At 51.7% G+C, this 18,085-nt stretch overlaps 1 long non-coding RNA gene across 1 annotated transcript; it reads right to left on the minus strand.

Annotated features, from left to right (window-relative positions):
* Positions 1–6,529: 6,529 nt before the first annotated feature.
* Positions 6,530–17,229, minus strand: LOC132657274 (uncharacterized). Its single transcript, XR_009595163.1, has 3 exons — positions 16,821–17,229; positions 11,672–11,752; positions 6,530–6,934 (listed from the first exon to the last, which is right to left on the minus strand). It is a non-coding gene; the product is annotated as an uncharacterized LOC132657274 (long non-coding RNA).
* Between the last annotated feature and the right edge of the window lie 856 nt (positions 17,230–18,085).

Here is an 18,085-nt window from a genome sequence, read left to right on the forward strand (position 1 = left end):
GGTTTAAATCCAGTTTCCAGCTGCATTTCGCAATCTCCAGCTGAGATGCCTGGGTCACCCTGCGCGTACTGCCCCTACTCACCACGCCCCCACCCCCCACCCCCACTTGGGTTCTCTGCCTCTCTTCTCAGAGGACCCCATGCCTCTGCCTTGGCTCACACCCCGCACTGGGGTTGGCACTTTCCTCTCCCGCTCCCGTCCCCACACAGGTCCCAGTGGCCTTGCCTCCAGCGGTGCCTCCAGGGGCCCAGGTCCTTCTCCACCCCTCGCCCCACCCGCCTCTGTCTACAATCTCTCGCTTAAACCAGCCTGACGGCTTCTTCACATTTCCTGTCCAGCAGCCACAGGATCTTCTCAATGTGCAAGTCTAACAGAACTGCCCACCAGCACCTTTCCACCGAATCTAAGACCCACATGGCACACTTAGAAATGTTCAATGGTGCTTACCTTACTTAAATTTGAATTTAAAGTCTTAAATTCAAAAGATACGCAGATGGCACCACCCTTATGGCAGAAAGTGAAGAACTAAAGAGCCTCTTGATGAAAGTGAAAGAGGAGAGTGAAAAAGTTGGCTTAAAGCTCAACATTCAGAAAACGAAGATCATGGCATCCAGTCCCATCACTTCATGGCAAATAGATGGGGAAACAGTGGAAACACTGGCTGACTTTCTTTTTCTGGGCTCCAGAATCACTGCAGATAGTGACTACAGCCATGAAATTAAAAGACACTTACTCCTTGGAAGGAAAGTTATGACCAACCTGCTAAGTCGCTTCAGTCGTGTCCGACTCTGTGCGACCCCATAGACGGCAGCCCACCAGGCTCCCCCGTCCCTGAGATTCTCCAGGCAAGAACACTGGAGTGGGCTGCCATTTCCTTCTCCAATGCATGAAAGTGAAAAGTGAAAGTGAAGTCGCTCATTCGTGTCCAACTCTTCCAAACCCCATGGACTGTGGCCTACCAGGCTCCTCTGTCCATGGGATTTTCCAGGCAAGAGTACTGGGGTGGGGTGCCATTGCCTTCTCCATAACCAACCTAGACAGCATATTAAAAAGCAGAGACATTACTTTGCCAACAAAGGTCCATCTAGTCGAGGCTATGGTTTATCCCGTGGTCATGTATGGATATGAGAGTTGGACTGTAAAAGCTGAGCACTGAAGAATTGATGCTTTTGAACTGTGGTGTTGGAGAAGACTCTTGAGAGTCCCTTTGACTGCAAGGAGATCCAACCAGTCCATCCTAAAGGAGATCAGTCCTGGGTGTTCATTGGAAGGACTGATGTTAAAGCTGAAACTCCAATGCTTTGGCCACCTCATTCGAAGAGCTGACTCATTGGAAAAGACTCTGATGCTGGGAAAGATTGAGGGCAGGAGGAGAAGAGGACGACAGAGGATGAGATGGTTGGATGGCATCACTGACTCAATGGACATGGGTTTGGGTGGACTCCGGGGGTTGGTAATGGACAGGGAGGCCTGGCGTGCTGTGATTCATGGGGTCGAAGAGTCAGATACGACTGAGGAACTGAACTGAACTGAACTGAAAATCTTAAACTTGATTTCGTGGTTGGAAAAAATGTTAAATACTTTTAAAGAACCTAAAAACAACTTGGGGATGAGTGGCTTCTCTTTTGACTGGAAGGCGATGGCACCCCACTCCAGTGCTCTCGACTGGAAAATCCCGTGGACAGAGGACCCCGGTAGGCTGCTGTCCATGGGGTCGCTAAGAGTCGGATACAGCTGAGCGACTTCACTTTCACTTTTCATTTCATGCATTCGAGAAGGAAATGGCAACCCACTCCAGTGTTCTTGCCTGAAGAATCCCAGGGAGGGGGGAGTCTGGTGGGCTGCCATCTATGGGGTCGCACAGAGTCCGATACGACTGAAGTGACTTAGCAGCAGTAGCAGCATTCTGAAATGATCCCCTGGAGAAGGAAACGGCAATCCACTCTAGTATTCTTGCCTGGAGAATTCCATGGATGGAGGAGCCTGGTAGGCTACAGTCCATGGGGTCGCAAAGAGTTGGACACGGCTGAGCGACTTGCATTCTTTTCTTTTCTTTCTTATTCTGAAATCTAAATACAGACCAGGTATTCCCAGTGGAAACTGAAAGCTGTAAGGGTAAAGAGAGTGCTGTAAAAACTTAGTAAGAATAGAAGAATATGAAATATCTCACCAGTAATTGTTAGCATTGAGTGTACGTCAAGCTTATAATATTTTGGCTGTGCTGTGCTTAGTTGCTCAGTCGTGTCCGACTCCTTGGGACCCCGGGGACTGTAGCCCACCAGGCTCCTCTGTCTGTGGGGATTCTTCAGGCAAGAGTACTGGATTGGGTTATCATGCTCTCCTCCAGGGGATCTTCCCAACCCAGGGATCAAACCCAGGTATCCCGCATTGTTGGCGGAAATATTTTGGTTACATCGGGCTAAATAAAAAACATTATTCAAGTTGATTTCTCGGTTTATTTTTATTTATTCTTGGTGTGGCTAGTGGGAAATTTTAAATTACATATGTGTACCCTGTATTTCGTGTCTGTTGGTCAGCTCTGGCAGGCTGGAAGGTAATATATTGTCTAACAATAAGTGAGCATGACTAGTTGAGGTTTTCCCCTACTAAGGGGAGCCCAGCGATCCCTCTGATTGAGTACCAGGCTTGACTGAAGGCCTGTTCTCTTCGGAAAACTGTGTTCAGAGCTTCTGTCCGTTTTTACCAGGTTCTTTGTCTTTCTGTTATGAGCTGTTAGAGCTGTTATTTATCTTTCAGTCTTTATTTTATATTGGGGCATAGCGATTAACAATGCTCTGTTAGCTTCCGGTACACAACAAAGTGATCCGGTTACACATAAACACACACCCATTCTTTTCAAAATGATTTTCCCACTTAGGTTATTACAGAATATTGAACAAAGTTACTTGTGCCGTAAACAAGTTTTTGTTGGTTATCTGTTTTAAATACAGTACTGTATGTATGTCAACCCCAATCTCCCAGTTTATCCCTCCCCACAAATAGATCTAAAAAGCAGCATGCTAAAAAGCAAAGACATTTCTTTGCCAACAAAGGTCTGTCTAGTCAAGGCTGTGGTTTTTCCAGTGGTCATGTATGGATGCGAGAGTTGGACCCTAAAGAAAGCTGAGCACCGAAGAATTGATGCTTTTGAACTGTGGCGTTGGAGAAGACTCTTGAGAGTCCCTTGGACTGCAAGGAGATCCAACCAGTCCATTCTGAAGGAGACCAGTCCTGGGTGTTCATTGGAAGGACTGATGCTGAGGCTGAAACTCCAATACTTTGGCCATCTGATACGAGGAGCCAACTCATTGGAAAAGACCCCGATGCTGGAAAGACTGAGGGCAGGAGGAAAAGGGATGAGATGGCTGGACGGCAGCACTGACTCAATGGACATGAGTTTGAATATGCTCTGGGAGTTGGTGATGGACAGGGAGGCCTGGAGTGCTGCAGTCCACGGGGTTGCAAAGAGTCAGACACGACTAAGTGACTGAGTGAGCAACAAACAGATCTTTTTATGTTTTAGATACAAGTCTCTTACCAGATATATGATCACAAAAGATTTCTCTTATTCTGTGGACTCTCTTCACTTTCTTCACAGTGTAGCTGTGGCTATACACTCTAAGGTATTCTTTTTATTGTGTTAGAAAAATGATAGCATTGCATTTACCATCTTAACCCTTTTTAAGTGTACAGCTCTGTAGTGTTGAGTTCACAGCTCTGTTCACGCTGTTGGAGAGCAGATCTCCAGGGGATAGGAGCTCAGCTCTGTGCTGGGGATCCAGTGTTCTGTCTCAGCTGTTGTGGATGTTGTTGCTTCGATTGAGAATAGTTTTGTGTGGTCAAAATATTAAATCATGGCACCTGCAGGATCCTTAAACTGCTGTCGTGAGAAATGGTATAAGGTTCAGGATTGATGCTGAAGCTGAAGCTCCAATGCTTAGGCCACTTGTTGCAAAAAAGCAGACTCATTGGAAAAGACCCTGATGCTGGGAAAGACTGAGAGCTAGAGAAGAGGGTGACCGAGGATGAGAGGGTTGGATGGCATCACCGACTTGATGGACATGAGTTTGAACAAACTGTGGGAGACAGTGAAGGACAGGGAAGCCTGGTGTGCTGCAGTCCATGGGTCACAGAAAGCTGAACGTGACTCAGCGACTGACCAGCAGAGACAACATAAGGTTTGGAGGTGGATCAGGGGAAGGTCGAGGTCAAACCTCGGTTTAATCTGCAGAAGGTCATGGAATGGGCTTTGTATTATCTTGCCTACCTGGGGGCCAGCAGTGCTAAGCAAACTGATTACATCAATAATGTCCTGATGGGCAGTGATGGGCACGATTTCATAACATTTAGTGAGAAGACCCTGGCCTCCAGATTAGAAGGCCTGCTGTGGTATGGGGTCCACTACGGGCCGTTTGATGCTGTGACAATGAGAAGGTCATTCAGTGTCTCTGAGCCGGGGTGACTTCTTCCTCCCAGACCCTGTGATGAGGGCTGGATGGCCCTATGTGCGTGTAGGCAGTGCACAAACCACAGAATACTCCACAAACGAGGGCTTCTGGGCAGAGTCGTGTCCCCTCGAAGTTCACGTGCTGAAGCCGTAACACCCAGGAACCCAGATGTGACTGTATTTGCAGATGGGGTCTTAAAGGAGAGCTTGTTGTTAGGGTGGGCTCTAATCCATTCTAACAGGTTTCCCCCAAGAAGAGGTTTGGACACGTACGGAGGAAAGACCACGGGAGGACGCAGGGAGAAGACAGCCGTCTGCAGGCCAGAGGGCGGCCTCAGAAGGAGCCAGCGCTGCCCCGATCTTGGACCTCCAGACGCCGGGCTGGGCGGCAGCACACTGCTGCTGTTTAAGCCACCCGTCATCCGACGCTGGAACGCAGTCCGAGCACCCTAATACAGGAGGCAAGTAGGAAACAAGAGCAGGGGTAATGGCTGTGAAACGTCCGTCTATCGCCAGGGGCTGCAGAATGGGGCTGTGGACCCGAGAGAGGCTGGACGTCAGAGCTCTTTGCTTCCTGCTCGGCCACCGACTTACTTGGTGACCAGCGAGTCTTGGCACCTCTCTGCCTCAGCTTCCTCACCTGGGAACTTGGGGTCGGATTAAGACCTCATTCTCCGACTCCAGTCCCCCACTACTCCATTTTACAGTCATCCACATGACATCTGGGAAAGAGGGGGTAAGGGTCTTGTCTGTCTGAGAAGAGCACACAGCCAGCAAATTACAAACAAGGTGGTTTAGCTTGATTCTGTCTCTGCTGTCGTTCAGTCGCTAAGTCATGTCCGGCTCTGTGGCTCCATGGGCTGCAGCGCGCCAGGCCTCCCCATCCTTTGCCATCTCCTGGAGTTTGCTCAGACTCACGTCCATCGAGTCGGTGAGGCCATCCAAATACCTCATCCTCTGTTGCCCCCATCTCCTCCTGCCCTCAGTCTTTCCCAGCATCAGGGTCTTTTCCAGTGAGTTGGCTCTCCATATCAGGTGACCAAAGTATGGAGCCTCAGCTTCAACACCAGTTCTTCCAAAGAATATTCAGGGCTGATTTCCCTTAGGACTGACTGGTTTGATCTCCTCACTGTCCATGGGACCCTCAGGACTCTTCTCCAGCACCGAAGTTCGAAAGCATCAATGATCCTGTCTCCAGCTGCCTTTGAAAGTGGTGTTTTAGAACCAACATCAATCTGCTGCCACGTCTGCACCTTGGAGCAGAAGTTCTCTCTCCGTGGCTGTTTTTAAGACAAGATTCATGAGCTTTTCCCAAACCTGCCTTTCTGGAGAAATGGGGTAATCTCACTTTCCAGCCTGCTCTCCTCAATGTGCTGATCTCATCCACAAGCAAAATCAGTTTGGCCAAGAAACCACTGAAGATGTGTTGGCAGTTGCTGAGAAAAGCATTTCACCGTCTCCCAGAAAATACTGGCGGGCCAGGACCTCTGCAGCGGAAGCGCTGATGGCGGCCTTGAGGGTGGGCCGGCGCCTAGAGCGCGCCGGGTCTCTGTGCCACAGCCACCTTCATTTTGATGAAGCAGCGTTCCAATGCAGTGGAAATTACCCAGAGTTGGGTCATTCCTGGAGACCTGAAAACTTTCCTCTCAGTAGGGATCTTGGTTTCACTCAGGGGTCAGATTCAAAACAGTTAGGCACCCTTCGGGTTGGACGTGCCTGTGAACCAGCTGGCCACGGGGAGGTGTGATGTCAGCACCGCCCTCCGTGAGGGTGAAACCACACAGCTCCCTGGAGCGCGGTTCATCATCACAGAAACCCAGAGTGTGTTTTCTGACCCTTCACGAGGCCATGAAGCGTACTCGGCCTGTGTGCACGCATGGGACACCTGGCCGTGCCCCTTGCACGATGCTGGGCAGGAACACTGGCTCTTCCTGGGTCTCCAGGCTATCAGGCTTCAGACTCAGACTGGAACCACACCGTCGTCTCTCCTGGGTGCAGCTCTTGGGACTCGCCAGACTCCATGATCACATGATCTAAAGCCTCTTGATTATTTTATGATCTTTCCACTTTATACTCCCGTCTTGTAGGTTCTGCTCCTCTGGAGGAGCCTGACGGTAGCTCAGTCTCTGAGGTTACACTTTTTTTCAAAGCTTCTCCTGGTAGGCAATAGAAGCTTTGGACATTCTTATTTTTCAGGCTCAATTAGATTTTCATTTCTTTTTTTGTTTAAGGAAAAAAAACCACATTGCCTCTAACTTAATATTTAAATAGGTCCACTTTATTTGGCACTCCTTGAATAAAACAGCTCTTCTTTATACAGAATGCTTAGGAACTCCGCTCCGTCTTTCTTCCTAGTGGGGTGGGGGGGTGAGTGGGCAGTCCCCCGGGCAGTCCTGGGCTCTCAGTCTGGGCTCTCTCTCCGCTTGCGGCTTTTGCCTCCCCTGAACAAATGTTTATACTTCTTTCTTCTTTTCATGAGCGAACTCCCTGTTTGGAAAGAGGAGATTTTCTTGAGAAATTCTCGGTGTTCCTGTGAGCCTGCATTTCAGACCCGCCCCCTATGGCTCACTCACCCGGGAGAGTCCGGGCTGAGAGACAGGGCTCTGGGTTCATTGCTGGGGCAGAGGGCGGCAGTGCTGAGTCCCCTCGCCTGTGGTCCCTGACCCAGGACAAACGCCTTCTTGGGGTCGCCAGCACTGTGGCCCTCCCACCGGTCCAGTCGTGTGGGTATGTGTCAGACCCTGGGCTAAATGCTCAGCCAGTATCACCCCACTCTGCCCCCGCCCCCCAAGGAGACAGCTGCCCTGAAGACCCCACTTAGAGGACGAAGATGCTGAGCCTTTGCATGTCCTGTCCCTTGCCCAAGGTCACCCCGAGGTCACCCAACTCACTGGGAGCCCAAAGGGGATTTGACCCAGGTCAGTTCAGTTCAGTTCAGTCGCTCAGTCGTGTCCGACTCCTTGCGACCCCATGACCGCAGCACACCAGGCCTCCCTGTCCATCACCAAGTCCTGGAGTCCACCCAAACCCATGTCCATTGAGTCAGTGATGCCATCCAACCATCTCATCCTCTGTTGTCCCCTTCTCCTCCTGCCCTCAATCTTTCTGAGCATCAGTGTCTTTTCCAATGAGTCAGCTCTTCGCATCAGGTGGCCAAAGTATTGGAGTTTCAGCTTTAGCATCGGTCCTTCCAGTGAACACCCAGGACTGATCTCCTTCAGAATGGACTGGTTGGATCTTCTTGTAGTCCAAGGGACTCTCAAGAGTCTTCTCCAACACCACAGTTCAAAAGCATCAATTCTTCAGCACTCAGCCTTCTTCACAGTCCAACTCTCACATCCATACATGACCACAGGAAAAACCATAGCCTTGACTAGAGGGATCTTTGTTGACAAACGAATGTCTCTGCTTTTTAATATGCTGTCTAAGTTGGTCATAACTTTCCTTCCAAGGAGTAAGCGTCTTTTAATTTCCTGGCTACAATCACCATCTGCAGTGATTCTGGAGCCCAGAAAAATAAAGTCTGACACTGTTTCCACTGTTTCCCCATCTATTTGCCATGAAGTGATGGGACCAGATGCCATGATCTTCATTTTCTAAATGTTGAGCTTTAAGCCAACTTTTTCACTCTCCTCTTTCACTTTCATCAAGAGGTTCTTTAGTTCTTCACTTTCTGCCATAAGGGCGATGTCATCTGCATATCTGAGGTTATTGCTATTTCTCCCAGCAATCTTGATTCCAGCTTGTGCTTCCTCCAGCCCAGCATTTCTCATGATGTACTCTGCATATAAGTTAAATAAGCAGGTGACAATATGCAGCCTTGATGTACTTCTTTTCCTATTTGGAAATAGTCTGTTGTTCCATGTCCAGTTCTAACTGTTGCTTCCTGACCTGCATACAGATTTCTTAAGAGGCAGGTCAGGTGGTCAGGTATTCCCATCTCTCTCAGAATTTTCCACAGTTTATTGTGATCCACACAGTCAAAGGCTTTGGCATAGTCAATTAAGCAGAAATAGATGTTTTTCTGGAACTCTCTTGCTTTTTCAATGATCCAACGAATGTTGGCTATTTGATCTCTGGTTCCTCGGCCTTTTCTAAAACCAGCTTGACCATCTGGAAGTTCACGGTTCACGTATTGCTGAAGCCTGGCTTGGAGAATTTTGAGCATTACTTCACTAGCGTTTGAGATGAGTGCAATTGTGCGGTAGTTTGAGCATTCTTTGGCATTGCCTTTCTTTGGGATTGGAGTGAAAACTGACCTTTTCCAGTCCTGTGGCCACTGCTGAGTTTTCCAAATTTGCTGGCAAATTGAGTGCAGCACTTTCACAGCATCATTTTTTAGGATTTGAAACAGCTCAACTGGGATTCCATCACCTCCATTAGCTTTGTTCATAGTGACGCTTTCTAAGGCTCACTTGACTTCACATTCCAGGATGTCTGGCTCTAGGTGAGTGATCACACCATCGTGATTATCTGGGTCATGAAGATCTTTTTTGTATAGTTCTGTGTATTTTTGCCACCTCTTCTTAATATCTTCTGCTTCTGTTAGGTCCATACCATTTCTGTCCTTTATTGAGCCCATCTTTGCATGAAATGTTCCTTTGGTATCTCTAATTTTCTCGAAGAGATAATTTCTTATTCTATTGTTTTCCCCTATTTCTTTGCATTGATCACTGAGGAAGGCTTTCTTATCTCTTCTTGCTATTCTTTGGAACTCTGCATTCAAATAGATATATCTTCCCTTTTCTCCTTTGCTTTTTGCCTCTCTTCTTTTCACAGCTATTTGTAAGGCCTCCCCAGACAGCCATATTGCTTTTTTGCCTTTGTTTTTCTTGGGGATGGTCTTGATCCCTGTCTCCTGTACAATGTCACAAACCTCCATCTATAGTTCATCAGGCACTCTGTCTGTCAGATCTAGTCCCTTAAATCTATTTCTCACTTCCACTGTACCATCATAAGGGATTTGATTTAGGTCATAACTGAATGGTCTAGTGGTTTTCCCTACTTTCTTCAATTTAAGTCTGAATTTGGCAATAAGGAGCTCATGATCTGAGCCACAGTCAGCTCCCAGTCTTGTTTTCGCTGACTGTATAGAGCTTCTCCATCTTTGGATGCAAAGAGTATAATCAATTTGACCATCTGGTGATGTCCATGTGTAGAGTCTTCTCTTGTGCTGTTGGAAGAGAGTGTTTGCTATGACCAGTGCATTCTCTTGGCAAAACCGTATTAGCCTTTGCCCTGCCTCATTCCATATTCCAAGGCCAAATTTGCCTGTTACTCCAGGTGTTTCTTGACTTCCTACTTTTGCATTCCAGTCCCCTGTGATGAAAAGGACATCTTTTTGGGTGTCAGTTCTAGAAGGTCTTGTAGGTGTTCATAGAACTGTTCAACTTCAGCTTATTCAGAGTTACTGGTCGGGGCATAGACTTGGATTCCATGGTATTGAATGGTTTGCCTTGGAAACGAACAGAGATCATTCTGTCATTTTCGAGACTGCATCCAAGTACTGCATTTCGGCCTCTTTTGTTGACTATGATGGCTACTCCATTTCTTCTAAGGGATTCCTGCCTGCAGTAGTAGATATAATGGTCATCTGAGTTAAATTCACCCATTCCAGTCCATCTTAGTTCACTGAATCCTAGAATGTCGACGTTCACTCTTGCCATCTGCTGTTTGACCACTTCCAATTTGCCTTGATTCACGGCCCTAACATTCCAGGTTCCAATGCAATGTTACCCCGGTCAGGGAGTTTCAGATGCTGCATTCTCTGCTGCAGCCGAGCCCCGAGGTCTGCCAGCTGGCCCTGGCTCTCGGAGGGAGGCAGTGTTCCACTGTTTCCCCAGAGGAACCGGGTGGTGGACAGAGGGGACAGAGGCGGCCCTGGCCTTCCGAGTTTCCGGTGCCGGGCTGGGCATCAGCCCTGTCGGCCTCAGAGGGCATCACAGATGTGGGTCAGAGCCCCAGACTATGGGGCATGTTTGCTTGGAGGGAAAGCAGGGAACGTGGATTTAGGGGAGGTTGTCAGAGAGTGAGAAGCGGATGGAGAACCAGCAACTTTGGGGGAACCAGAGGCCTCAGCCAAGGTCCGGGAGGAGCCTCGGGACCGACTCTGGCCCCCAAAGGCCAAGGCGGAAGGCCCTGCCTCACCCGGAACCCCTGGGAGGTCCCAGGGCTGAGCCTAGACCCCGTCTCCTGGGCGCTGAGACAGGACAGCAGTCTCGCCGTCAGAGGGCAGCGGGGCCTGGAAGAGCAGCCATCGGATGTGCCAGCACCCAGCAGTTCCCGGTGGGGCTGTGTGCTCGCGCGCGGTGGCTTCGGGCATGTCTGACTCTTTGTGGCCCTGTGGACTGTAGCCCACCCGGCTCCTCTGTTCATAACATTTCCCAGGCAAGAATACTGGAGTGGGTGGCCACGCCCTCCTCCAGGGGATCTTTCCGACTCAGGGATCGAACCCACGTCTCCTGTGTCTCCTGCTTTGCAGGCTGATTCTTACCGCTGAGCCTCCGGGAAGCCGTTCTGTGTGTGTGTGTGTGTGTGCGTGTGTTGGGCAGGGGGAGGGGGCATATAAATCCCGGGAAGAGCCCAGCGCCAGGCGCCGGGCTCGTGCGCGGTCCACGTGAGATGCGGTTGAATGCGGGCGGGTGCATGGCGCGTGTGAAGCTGCAGGAGTTGCCTGGAACCTTCAGCGTGGCGGCCAGGTCTGACTCAGAGAGGAAAGGAGGCCGCGAGGCCGGCCTGGGAGAGGCTCGGAGGTGTTCTGGAGAGTTCCAGGGACAAAAGTGGGGCCAGAGGCCGAAGCGGAGGGGGACGGCGTGGGCGACTTCAGCAGTGAAGGGTCTGCGGCCCAGGATGGGCGGGAGGCCTGACCCCAGGGGTAGGCGCCTGCAGAGAGGGGCGCGGGACCTCCCTGGGCCTGCTCACGGGGACACTGGGGTGTGTGAAGCCCTCCTCCCCATCACTCCTGGAAAAGCGGCTCGACCTTGCTCAGTTCAGCCAAGAAGTGCGGGGAGCCTGTTGGTGGCCCCGTGACTCCGGGACAGTGGACTCGCGTGAGTGGGGCTCACAGGGTCCCCCCAGGATAGAGTCACCTGCTTGTCCCGAGCTGCTCACGGCGGTCCCTGGAGTGGATGAGGTACCTCCCGTCTCACCAGGGGGACAGCCCCAGCTCAAGGACCGATCCGCCACACTCATCTATCGCCATGGTGGCCCCCTGGTTCCCTTTACCTAAAGATTTCCGGAGACTTTCAATGATTCTTTCCAGAGCTGCTAGGCTTTTAATCTGATAAAGTATTTCTTTGTCCTCATCTGTAGGAAAAAGTAAGCACAGTGATCAAGATTTGACGCACAGCTGTGGTTTAATCCCACAGTTGCTGTCTACCCGGAAGGACTCCTTCTGACAATATGAAGGTAGGCGTGCATCGGTTATCCGTCTCAGCATTGTTTGCAAAATGTTGGAAAGAAGCTGAATGCCCACGCATAGAAGGGTGGTTGAATCACCTACGTTATGTCCACACAGTGGACAGCTATGCAGCTGTAAAAGAGACTAACAATGAGGACGCTTCCTACAAACAGACACAGAGTGCTCTGCAGTGTGTGCTGCTGGGTTAGAAGAATGGAAAGCGTGAAATATCTCTCGTGTGCTGGCTTTTGTGTAAGAAAGAAGAGGTGATGAAACAGCTTACATGATCATAGCTCAATAAAGCGGCTTAATACACACTGGATAAGAGGACAGGCGCTATAATGGTATCATGCTAAGTGAAATAAGTCAGACGGAGAAAAGATAAATATTGGATGATCTCATTTACATGTTGAACCTAAAAGAACAAAGCAAACAACAAAATGAAGACAGGCTCATCCATACAGAGAGCGAGGGAGGGATTGCCAGAGGGGAGGGGAGTTGGCAAAATAGGTGAAGGGGACTGAGAAGTGCAGACCTCCGGTTGTAACGTAATTAAGCCTCGGGGCTGTAATAAACAGCATAAGGAGTATGCATAATAATACCGTAATAACTGTTTAGGGACAGATGGTTGATAGGCTTGACGATCACTTCATAACATATGCAAATGCCAAGCCTCTACGCAGCACACTCGAAACTAACATGATATTGTATGTCAGCTGTATTTCAACTGGAAAAAAAGAAAGATGTAAAACAATAAACAGAATCGTCTTGTACCCAGAAAAGGAGCATTTGCGTGGCCTTGTTCCTTTGTGTCGAAGAAAATGCAGAAAGCACAAGCCAGAAAGTGGTGAGGCTGGTTGCGGCGGGAGGCAAGAGGGAGCAGGTGGAAAGAAGCGGGTGGGAATGTGTTTGAGGATTGAGGGTTCGACTCCTGGTGTCTGATGTTTTCTGTTAGACCCAGGGTCTTGTTTCACACAAGGGCTTCCCAGGCGGCTCAGTGGTAAGAACCTGCCTGCCAGTGCAGGGGATGCGGGTTCCATCCCTGGGTCAGGAAGATCTCCTGGAGAAGGAAATGGCAACCACTTCAGGATTCTTGCCCGGGAAATCCCATGGACAGAGCCTGGTGGGCTACAGTCCAGGGGGTCACGAGAGAGTCAGACGCAACTCAGTGACTAAACAACAACGTGTTTCACACACTGCAAAATAAATCTGTAAAATCAGCCTTGATGGAGAGGGACCCAAAATGGAGTATAAGCCCCAAATGGAATTACAGATGAGTAAGAGAGCCCCATGGGAGAGCGGGCTTCCCAGTTGGTAAAGAACGTGCCTGCTAATGCAGGAGATATGAGACGTGGGTTCGATTCCTGGGTCGGGAAGATCCCCTGGAGAATCGTGTGGCAACCCACTCCAGTATTCTTGCCTGGAGAATCCCATGGACAGAGGAGCCTGGCGGGCTATAGTCTGCAGGGTCGCAAAGAGTCAGACACGACTGAAGTGACTTGGCGCACACAGAGCAGGCATGCATGGAAGGGTGTGGGAAGAAAAGAACCGACAAGGAACTTCGGAGAGCAGGACGCCACTGTACATGGCAAGGCCGAGAACGAAAGGCTGGACATGACTCTGGTCTGACAGCAGCTCTGTTTTCCGCAGGGGTGGGTCTCCGCCGGGAAGTCTCACCTGTTTCTTGGGATTCCAGAACTGGGTCAAGGGGTCCGCCCTAGTGGCGTGTGGGAGTCCGGTTTCTCTCAGTGAAAAGCAGAGGAGGACTGGAGGGAAAGGATAGTTAGGGACTTTGGGAAGGTCATGTACACACTGCCCTATTTAATATGGATAACCTGCAAACACCTACTGCAGAGCGCAGGGAACTCTCCTCAGTGTCACGTGGCAGCCTGGACGGGAGTTTGGGGGAGAATAGACACACGTCTGTGCGTGGCTGAGTCCCTTTGCTGTCCACCTCAAGCTACCACAACCTTGTTCATCGGCTAACTCAAATATAAAATGTTTTTGGTGTTAAAAAAGAAAAAAATTATAAAGGCAAAAAAAAAAAAAAAAAAGAAGAAGAAGAGGTGAGCCCGAAGGTCAGGTGGGGTCAGTCTGAACTCATGGAGTCTGCCATCTGAACAGGGAAGTGTAGGACAGACGGATCTGCACACCCAAATCTTCCCGGCCCTGTCTGCGGGGAGGGCCTGGAGACAACGACGGGTCAGGAGCCGGGGACACATGCAGCCCCAGATCTTGATGTCCAACCACCATTCTCCAGGACCAGGAATCAGGGCTCCTTGGAGACATGGGAGGTCATGGGGTGGGGCCAGGGAAACCGAGGGAGCGGCCTGAGGCTTCTTGTGTTGCCAGAAAGCTAGAAAGTACTCCAAAAGGAGGCCAGAACGCCGAGCGCCTAGGAACCAAGTCTGAGAGCCTGGTTTATTGCCCGCTCTCAGTATCAGCTGCTAGCAAGTTCACAGAGATGTAAACACATAACGGAATGAACAATGAATAAACGGAGGAGAAAAAAGCGCTCTTCCTGACAGTGGAATTCTGACCAATCCGTGTGCAAGGACTGACGGAAACAGGAACTGACCTTTTGGCGAATAGATGGGGAGACAATGGGAACAGTGACAGACTTTATTTTCGTGGTCTCCAAAATCACTGCAGGTGGTGACTGCAGCGATGGGATTAAAAGACGCTTGCTCCTTGGAAGAAAAGCTCTGACACACCTAGCCAGTGTATTAAAAAGCAGAGACACCACTTTGCCAACATAGGTCCAAACTGTCAAAGCTGTGGTTTTTCCAGTAGTCGTGTATGGATGTGAGAGTTGAACCATAAAGAAGGCTGAGCACTGAAGAACTGATGCTTTTGAACTGTGGTGCTGGAGAAGACTCTGAGAGTCCCTTGGACTGCAAGGAGATCCAACCAGTCAGTCCCTAAGGAAATCAGTCCTGACTATTCATTGAAAGAACTGATGCTGAAGCTGAAACTCCAGTACTTTGGCCACCTGATGGGAAGTGCCAACTCATTGGCAAAGACCCTGATGCTGGGAAACATTGAGGGCAGGAGAAGGGGATGACAGAGGATGGATGTCTCTGGGAGATGGTGAAGGACAGGGAAGCCTGGTGTGCTGCAGTCCATGGGGTCTCAAAGAGTTGAGAGTAGACAACAATGAAAACAGTGGTTATTTTTGCAGGAAAGAAGCTGCTGCTGCTGCTAAGTCGCTTCAGTCGTGTCCGACTCTGTGCGACCCCATAGATGGCAGCCTACCAGGCTCCCTCGTCTCTGGGATTTTCCAGGCAAGAACACTGGAGTGGGTTGCCAAGCAAAGGGTGCTAAATCGATAGGTGAAAGTAAAATGAGAAAGAAAGAAAGGTATTTTCAGAATCTGAAAGTATCTCCCCACAAGATCCTATCTACACACGCAAAAACTTTCAACCTGATTATGAAGAAATCGGATACCCACCACCTTAAGCCAGCAACGAAGTAAACTTCCCTGACAAAGAGATATGTTTGCGTCACGCCTTTCACATTTTTGCCCCAAATGCATAACCTGAATTTAGTCTTGGGAAAATGTGAGACAAACTCAAATGGAAAGAGATTCTATGAAAGAACTAGCCTGCGCTGTCTTCAAGGCTGTGAAGGACAGATCAGGAGACTTCCCAAGTTGGAAGAGAGTAAAAGTGACATGAGAGAGAAATACAATGTGGAATCCTGGATGGATCCTGGAGCCAGGAAAAAAAAAAAAAAAATTGGTAAGATAATCAGCCACCTTGGACCTGGGTCTGCGGGTCTCCTGACTGCGCTGCGTTAACAGCGCCGCCCTGGTCTTCGCGGCTGTGTTTGGGTTGCGTGAGATGTCCACAGCGGGCAGCGCCATGGAAAGGGGGACCAGAAGCTGCCTGTATTGCTGCTGGAAGCTTGTTTTGCCTAAGTCCACAAAGATCTCACGAAGGAGACTGGATCAAATGCTTGCCTCGTCCTCGTTTTGCCCGAGGTATTGTTTCCCAGACACGCCACCACGTGTGCACACACACTCGGGGTTACGGCGGCAATCCACTTCTGTTTATAAATAGCTGGAGACGGCCTGCCTGTGGCCAAGAGCACACAGCGAGGACGTGTCTCTGTTTAGAGGCACCGTCGCAGTCGCTGCTGCGGGTGACAGTCCTCTGCCCTGCTCAGAACTTCCTTCTGTTCCTGCTCCAGCCAGGAGGCTCCTCCTGAGCCCGGGAGACCCCATCTGCACCCAGCTGCCGCTGCCCGAGGCCGCCCTGCCCTTCTCGGAGCTGTCTCTTCGCACTCCTAGGTGACCATGCTAAGGCTCTGGTCTCCTCTCGCAAACCGTCTATGCCTCTCTGCACCGTCTAACATCCTGCCCTGACGCCAGGTCCCCATGGACTCCCAGAACAGCCGCAGTCCAGGCACCCAGCCCTCTAATGTGAGGGGGCGGACGAGGCCAGCGTCAGAAGCACCCTCGCCGTGTCAGGCGGCTCTGCTGGAGGTGGCGGCGCCCGCTGGAATTCGGAGGACGAGAGCAGGGGAGCTGGGGTCTGGGCTCCTTCCACGTGCTGCGCTCGCCTGCCTCCTGTATGGGTCACCGCCTTTGCTCCAGGTCACCCTCGGCCTTGGCTCTCACGGACAGTGGCCATTGGTCAAGAAACTGGGGGCTCAGACACGCCCGCGGGCCACCGCCGGGTCCCTGCTCCCGGGACACACCGCAAGGGCAGCTGCCCCGGAGGTGGGGTCTCTGCGCCCTGGGCCTGGGGCTCATGGCCACCCCGTGGCCTCCCGGGCTCAGGTTTCACGGGGCGGGGTGGTCATCTCAGGACAGAGGGGAGCGGCTTCTTCGCCCGGGGACCTTTCCTGGACTACTGCACTACGCTCCCCGCCCCTCCCGGCCCCCAGACGGCAGGTGAGCGTCTGTTCCTCCCTGGGTCCCCTCCCAGGCTGGCCCTCACCCACCCGCCCTGCTCCAAACTCGTGACTCACCTCTGCTTTCTCTCACTCACACTTGGCGGTTAGGAGCAACACACTTCTGTGAACGGATCCACAGGCTCTGAAGCCCCGGGGCCCACAGGAATCTACCTCCGTGCCAGCTGCTCAGGGAGCTGCCCGCGGGACGCCCCGCCGGGCCATCAGGTCAGTCTCAGGCCGGAGGGGCGGCCCAGGACAGGCACGGAGGGGCGTGCGGCCCCCTCTGCGTCCGTTTGCCACTCGGCCGGCTGGGGGATCTCACGGTCCCCTCTGAGGACCCCGGTGAACCGGGCGCGCCCTACCCGTTCCTTTCCGCCTCACCCCTGACCCCTGGCAGCCCCTCCAGGGACTCCCGTCTCGGGACAGTCAGCCCATTCTCCCCTCTTCAGTGACTGCAATGGGCGGGACGCAGGGAGCCTGTGCCCCCAGGCCAGTCCAGCTCGTGCTCAGACCTTTCAGCACAGACTCTGCCCATAACCTCTCCTACCATGGGCCGGCAAGACGTCCAGCTTTAATCATCTCATAACCGCTTGGCGGTTTGCACGTCAAGGAGTGGGCTGAGCCCAGAGGTCTTAGAAGGGACCGGACTCCTGTTACTGCTCCAGCTTCTAAACCCAGAGGCTGTCTCCCAGGATAGACGGGAGACCAGGGACAGACTGAAGCCTGAGCTCCTGGCCCTGCTGCGGCGAAGCTCAGTGGGGCCTGGGAGTGAGTATTTGAGTCAGCTCCCGCCCCCCGGGGCCTGGTCTCGCTTCCAGGGCTCAGATCGGGGTGCACAGGGAGCCCCAGGAGCTGTGTGGTGTCTCCTTTCTTGGGCCTGGCCTCCAGGCTAAAGGGCTGACCCCTACGGACGCTGGCTCTGCAGCCTCGGAGCTCCGGCTCGCTGCCCTTCATCCCACTTCCTGGGGACTCCCCTGGGTACACTGGGCTCTCCCCGCCCCACGCGCCCCGGGGAAGGAGCAGTGAGCGCAGTGGAATTGCGGGGGCAGGAGGTGGGGCAGCGCCAGGATGCCTGCAGAACAGCAGGACGGTGTGCTCCTCAGACCCACGGGCAGGAGGCGGGGGCCCCCCAGTCCCCATGAGACGGGGACTTGCCTGACCCAACCCGGGGCAGTGGCCTCACTGTCTGCCCAGGCTGTTCGTCCTGGGAAGGAGGCATCTCTGTCTGTAGCCTCCAGTCCTCCCACCATGGCTGAGCTCAGGCGGGGCCCGCCGAGGTGTGTTTACCGTTAAAGAAGAGTTTGTCGTCCTTCTTGGCAGAGAGCTGACTTTCATGTTGC

This window comes from Ovis aries, chromosome 10 (genome assembly GCF_016772045.2).
Source record: "Ovis aries strain OAR_USU_Benz2616 breed Rambouillet chromosome 10, ARS-UI_Ramb_v3.0, whole genome shotgun sequence".
NCBI classification, from domain to species: domain Eukaryota; kingdom Metazoa; phylum Chordata; class Mammalia; order Artiodactyla; family Bovidae; genus Ovis; species Ovis aries.